Source organism: Bombina bombina, chromosome 3 (genome assembly GCF_027579735.1).
Source record: "Bombina bombina isolate aBomBom1 chromosome 3, aBomBom1.pri, whole genome shotgun sequence".
Taxonomy (NCBI): domain Eukaryota; kingdom Metazoa; phylum Chordata; class Amphibia; order Anura; family Bombinatoridae; genus Bombina; species Bombina bombina.
In genome coordinates this window covers 1,114,976,449-1,114,983,791 of record NC_069501.1, presented here as the reverse complement: position 1 = coordinate 1,114,983,791, position 7,343 = coordinate 1,114,976,449, and positions in this window count along the sequence as shown.

Sequence of the window (7,343 nt, the reverse complement as noted above, 5' to 3'; positions counted from 1 at the left end):
GGACTGGAGGTGGGTGTGCGCACGGGGGTGGAAGCGGGTGGGAACGCTACACTATGAGACAGATTTTTTAAAGGAAGGAGGGAGAGAGGAGGGGGTAACATTTTATCTAACGGATCTGGGAGGGGGTGGGAGGTAAGTCATTGAGGGGGGGCAGCTACACTACAGAAAAAGTTACCCTTTTGTGTTAAAATAATAAAATTTTTTTTATAAGGAATGATATGGCTAAATGGGTACTGGCAGACAGCTGCCAGTACCCAAGATGGCGGACAATAAGGTAGAGGGCGGGGTGTCATGAGATGCAGGACATATGCAGGACACAGCAATGATGGTACAACTCTATTTTATTACAGAGCATAGCAATTCACATCTAGACAGGTTGATTGTACTAAACTAACTGCAACACAGACACCGGACCTAAGCCCCGCCTACAAACTAGTGACATCACATCCTGCTCTCATCACATCTTCCCCTTTTTCAAAGGCAAAGCATACATTTGCATATAACAAATAACAAGGTACACCAACAGGGTATACAACAACATTTTTGTTTTTGAACATTATAAAAGCAAACAGGTTAGAAAACATGAACAGATAAATTACATCCTGACTTGGACATCGGGGTAGACTACCCTAGTCCACAGTGACCATGGGATTATTCTGCCCATACTTCCGGTCACTGTTCTAGCTAAAGTCAGTCCCTATATCGGGCCGGAAGTTTCACCACTCTTCCGCTTGATGTAACTTTGCATGAACTGTCCTCTGATACAGAAGATGGTGAACAAGAGTCTGCTGGAGGCAAAGATATATCCCCGTTGTGGTCTTGCTGAGGGGAAGGCACCTCTCTTAGAACAGGGGATCCCACCAGCGGTGGTACTGAGGCATCCAGTTCCAGACTCTCAGGTACAGACTGAAGATGTCTTCGGTTACGGCGTGTAACCGTTCCTCCCTCCGTAAGGACTGTATAAGACCTTGGTTCTGGAGAGCGGCCAACTACCGTAGCAGGCGTCTTCCATTTCTTCTCATCGTCCAGTTTAATTCTGACACTTTGGCCCGCTTTCAGTTCCTGTAAGGGCCTGACAGAATGTCTCCTGTCGTAGAAGAAACGATAACCCTTTTTGGCCTCTTCATCCCTCCTAAGGACTTCGTCCCGAGGAACAGGGCCAGGCGCTTGAAGACACCCACTGAGGGTAAAGTGGTGCGAATCTGGCGTCCTAGCATCAGCTGTGCCGGGCTAAACCCGGTGGCTTGAATGGGCGTCGCCCTGTATGACAAGAGGGCTAGGTACGGCTCAGATTGTTTTAGAATGAATTTTGTTGTTTGAACTGCCCTTTCAGCCATTCCGTTGGCCTGCGGATAATGTGGACTTGACGTGGAATGTACAAAATCATATTCCCTGCTGAAAGCACTGAACTCTGTAGAAGCAAACTGCATACCATTATCACTCACCAGCTCCATTGGAATGCCCCAGCGGGCGAACAAGCTCTTCAGGCGAATGATAACGGCCTGACTTGTGATATCATTCAGGGGTGCAATTTCCAAATACCTGGAACAGTAGTCGATCACAACAAGAAACTTTTTCCTGTGCAGTTAGCACAAATCAGCAGCTATTTTCTGCCACGGCCCCGCAGGCAGCGGAGTAGACATTAAGGGCTCCCTTCTCTGAGTAGGCCGGCGTTCCCGGCAAAAGGCACATTTAGACACATGATTTGCAATGTCGGAGCTGATCCCAGGCCACCACACAGCTGTAGCTGCCCTTTCTCTGCACTTTGTAATGCCTAAGTGGCCATCGTGAATCCTGTTTAACATCTCTTTCCTCATGCTGACAGGAATTACAATGCGGTCTTGGAACAGCACCAACCCCTCCAGCTCCGTGAGCTGCGACCTCTCTGGCTGGTAAGCACTTAAAGACATCCAGGCTGCCCGGCTCTCGGGCCAGCCTTCTCTTATGTACCTTATAACTTCTTGCAGATCTGTGTCCAAATATGTCTCTCTCTTTATCTCTTCCAGTTTCCTTGAAGAAATGGACTTAGAGGCCAGAACTGAATCAACATACACTTTCACATCCGATTCTGTGGAGGATTCTTCAGCAGCAGCCAGCGGGAGCCTGGATAGTGTATCTGCCACAACCAGCTGTTTCCCCGGCACATGCACTGCCTGAACATTGAACCTGAGCAGTCTCATTAAAAGTCACTGGCATCTCAAGGGTGTTTTGTCAATGTCGTAAGAATTGATTAGAGGGACTAGCGGTTTGTGGTCAGTTTCCAGACTAAATTTCTCCAAACCCACTAGATAACGCTGAAAGCGCTCACAGGCCCAAACTGCAGCCAGGCACTCTTTCTCAATTTGAGCGTATTTTGACTCCGCAGCCGTCAGTGTGCGGGAACAGTAGGCGATGGGCTGTAGTTTTTTGTCATTCAGCTGCAGGAGTGCAGCCCCCAACCCATAACTGCTTGCATCAGCACTAACCACAGTCTTTTTTGAAGGGTCGTAGAACCCCAGCACTGGGGCAGACCCCAGCAGGGACTTGGCATGCAGAAAAGCTTTCTCTTGTGAAGGTCCCCAGACCCAGGCAACGTCTTTCTTAAGCAACTCTGTGACAGGGTGTAAAACTGTTGATAGATCTGGAAGAAACTTGCCCACATAATTTACAAGGCCCAATATCTGTCTCAGCTCATGTAGATCAGAAGGGATCTTCATCTGTTCAATAGCACAAATTTTCTCGGGGTCTGGCTTGATGCCATCCCCGTTGATGATATGCCCAAAGTAGCATAATTCAGTTTTCCTAAAATGACACTTTTCTTTATTCAGCTTCAGCCCAGACTCTTTGATAGCCTGTAGCACACAACCTAAACGCTGATCATGCTCCTCCGCTGTGGACCCATACACTAGAATGTCGTCCATGACGACCGCTGTGCCCACGTGGTCACTCAGGAGAGAACTCATTTCCCTTTGAAAAATTTCAGGAGCGGAGGATATCCCAAAGGGGAGTCTGCAGAAGCAGAACCGACCTACCGGTGTGATAAAGGTGGTCAGTTTGCGGCACTTTGGATCCAGGGGGATCTGCCAAAAGCCTCTAGAAGCGTCTAATGTGGAAAAGAACTTCGCCCCAGCCAACTTTGGAGCTATATCTTCCAATATCGGCAGCACAAATCTCTCTCTCTTCACTGCTTCATTCAACCTTTTTAGGTCCACACAGATGCGCACCTTTCCGTTTTTCTTTGCAACTGGAACAATGGGGGCACACCAATCAGTCGCTTCAACAACCTCTTCAATAACCCCCATAGACTTCATGCGCATAAGCTCTTTCTCCACTTGAGGCATGAGCGGGAACGGAATTCTACGAGGGGTAGAAATACTGTATGGGACTGCGTCACATTTAAGTGCTATACGGACAGGTTTGCAGTTCAGTAGGCCCAACTCGCCAAACATATCTTCGGAAATCTCATTCACTCTTGCCACGAAGCCTAAGTCACAGGCTGCTTTTTTGCTCAATAAACTGTTAACACACTGGCCTCGGATCACATGCACCCACATGGTGAACTTCCTCTGCTTGTACTCACAACTGGCAAGAAATTTCCCCACACAATCAATGCGGCCACCAGGACTATGGACATTTGTAGTAACCTTCGCCAGCTGGGGCTGTCGAGGCAGTTTCATAAATTCGGCAAAAGACATTACAGTGATATCTGCTCCTGTGTCAATCTTAAAATCAACTTTGGCTCCCATTACAGTAAAAGTAACTTTCCAATCTTCCTCTGAGCTTTTCCGTTCCACAACAGACCCCACAAAAGACACTTCCTGACCCTCCTGGTCACTGTCCACCTGCATCTCCTTAATGTATTCAGTTTTACACACCACTTCAAAATGGCCTATTCTGTTACATTTTCTGCATCTTTTATCTCTGGCCGGGCATATAGCACTCTGATCATGAGCCCGGTAGCACCGTGTGCATCGGCCATGTTGCGCCCATCCACTTCTAGGCCTTTCCAGTACTTTAGATCTACCGCTCACACTGTGCCTTTCACTAGTAGTTTTCCTAGACTGTTGCACTTCATCCACAATACTCTCAGACCTCAGATCAGCACTTTGCTTTTTCACCAGTTCACTCTGGCGGGCCATCCTAATAGCCCCTTCTAACGTTAAATCAGGCTCTAACTGCAGCTTCAGGGAGACTTCAGCATCTGCAATTCCAATAACTATTCTGTCTCTGATTTGCTCTTCTTTAGCAACACCAAACTCACAGAATTCAGCTAATTCATACAGGCTGCGCACAAATGACTCCACAGATTCTCCCACACGCTGATTACGTTTGTGAAAACAAGCTCTCTCATGAATCACATTTCTTTTGGGCACAAAGTGGACACTGAGTTTATCCATAACTATATCAAAGTTAACTTCTTCCCCTTCTTGGAAAGTAAAAGCATTGAACACTGGCTCCACATCTTTCCCCATAGAGAATAAAAGAGAATTAACTTGTACTTCACCACTCTCCTTGTTCAGTTTGGATGCAATCCTGAAGCGCTGAAACCGCTGACGCCATGTGGGCCAAGCTGCAGGCTGAGAGAAGTCAAAAGGCTCAGGTGGGGTAAACTTTGACATTGCAATCGATCAGGAACAGAAGCGCAGTCCAGAACTTCTGACACCATGTCATGAGATGCAGGACATATGCAGGACACAGCAATGATGGTACAACTCTATTTTATTACAGAGAATAGCAATTCACATCTAGACAGGTTGATTGTACTAAACTAACTGCGACACAGACACCAAACCTAAGCCCCGCCCACAAACTAGTGACATCACATCCTGCTCTCATCACAGGGGGTTTAGAGAGTTGTTTGGGGGGGATCAGGGAGGTTAGGGCTAAGGGGGATCTTACACAGCAGAATATATCTTTTAAAAATTTTTTTGCGGTGGGGGAGGGAAGAGAGCTGTTTGGGAGGGATCAGGGGGTGGGATGTGTCAGGTGGAAGGCTGATCTCTACACTAAAGCTAAAATAAACCCTACAAGCTACCTAATTAACCCCTTCACTGCTGGGCATAATACACGTGTGGCGCGCAGCGGCATTTAGTGGCCTTCTAATTACCAAAAATCAATGCCAAAGCCATATATGTCTGATATTTTTGAACAAAGGGGATCCCAGAGAAGCATTTACAACCATTTGTGCCATAATTGCTCAAGTTGTTTGTAAATAATTTCAGTGTGAAACCTAAAATTGTGAAAAAGTTTGTGTTTTTTTATTTGATAGCATTTGGCGGTGAAATGGTGGCATAAAACATACCAAAATGGGCCTAGATCAATACTTTGGGTTGTCTACTACACTAAAGCTAAAATTAACCTTACATGCTCCCTACAAGCTCCCTAATTAACCCCTTGACTGCTGGGCATAATACATGTATGGTGCGCAGCAGCATTTAGCGGCCTTCTAATTACCAAAAAGCAATGCCAAGCCATAAATGTCTGCTATTTCTGGACAAAGGGGATCCCAGAGAAGCATTTACAACAATTTGTGCCATAATTGCAAAAGCTGTTTGTAAATAATTTCAGTGAGAATCCTAAAGTTTGTGAAAAAGTGAACAATTGTTTTTATTTGATTGCATTTGGCGGTGAAATGGTGGCATGAAATATACTAAAATGGGCCAACATCAATACTTTGGGTTGTCTACTAAAATAAATATATATATATATATATATATATATATATATATATATATATATATATATATATATATATATATATATATATATACATGTGAAGGGTTATTCAGGGATTCCTGAAAGATATCAGTCTTACAATGTAACTAGCACTAATTCCAAAAAACAAATGGTTTGGATATAGCAAAGTGCTACTTGTACTTATTGCCCTATAACTTGCAAAAAAGCAAAGAACATGTAAACATTGGGTATTTCTAAACTCAGGACAAAATTTAGATCCTATTTAGCATGGGTGTTTTTTGGTGGTTGTAGATGTGTAACAGATTTTGGGGGTCAAAGTTAGAAAAAGTGTGTCCCTTTAAAGGGATACTGAACGCAATTTTTTTTCTTTCATGATTCATGATTTTAAGCAACTTTCTGATTTACTCCTATTATCAATTTTTCTACATTCTCTTGGTATCTTTATTTGAAAAAGCAGGAATATAAGCATAGGAGCCAGCCCATTTTTTGTTCAGGACCCTGGATAGTGCTTGCTACATTAAGCCACCAATCAGCAAGCGCTACCCAGGTGCTGAACCAAAGATGGGCCAGCTCGTAAGCTTACATTCATTCTTTTTCAAAAAAAGATACCAAGAGAAGGAAAAAAATGAGTATTAGAAAGTTGCTAAAAAATGTCATGCTCTAGCTGAATCATTAAAGAAAAAAATTGGGATCAGTAAAAAAAAAAGGGTTTTTAGTAAATTATATATTTTTATTTATTATTATATACTCCTGCTGCTTTCTGCATTACATTATCACTTACAACTATCTGCTTGTACAGACCATTTTAAGTCACTTTTAAACAACTTTTCGAGCCATTTTGGCTATTCAAATTTAACACCTCTAGGGACTTGAGTCCCTGAAAGAGCATTTTGGACATCAAATATTTCACAGTTATGTGGAAACAGTCTGTTATCTTGCTTATGTTCAAAATCACCCTGAAATGGCCACATAAGACATTCTAGAGGTTTATTAACATACATGGGGCTCCATTTATCATTGTAATTCTCCTACATTTGCGCCTATAAATACGCTGTCGTAATTTTTCTCCTATTTATAAATGCAAAATACGCCTAAAATTAAAGGGACAGTCTACACCAGAATTTTTATTGTTTTAAAAGATAGATAATCCCTTTATTACCCATTTCCCAGTTTTGCATAACCAACACAGTTATAATAATAATGATTAAAAATTTTGTGTTTACTAATACAGTGTACTAATAGTGTTCATATAACTCTTGTGAACTATTCCTCATACGAGGTCCCAACAAATGCGGAAATCACAGAGTTTGCTGGTGTATAACCATTTATATTGTGTATACTTCAGACTGTCATAAGATGTGATATATAAACAGCGTGCTTACCACTCCGGTGTCTATCGATAGCTACGTGGGTCAGACAGTATCAGCTTAGTAGCGAATGCAAATCACTCAGGTGTGCTTGCTAACAAACCGTCTATCCTCCGGTGTGGACGCTGTATGCACTTCACTGTTGTTCCGACTGGTAAGTGCCTGTGTCGTAGGCTGTCCTATGCTGTAACTGTTAGAGCTCTCCTGAACGCTTATTCAACATCAACGAAAGTGCAACAAGATTTCACAGTTCAATCAATAGGAGTTAAAGAGAGAGAGAGTTGTTGGTATATATTGAAA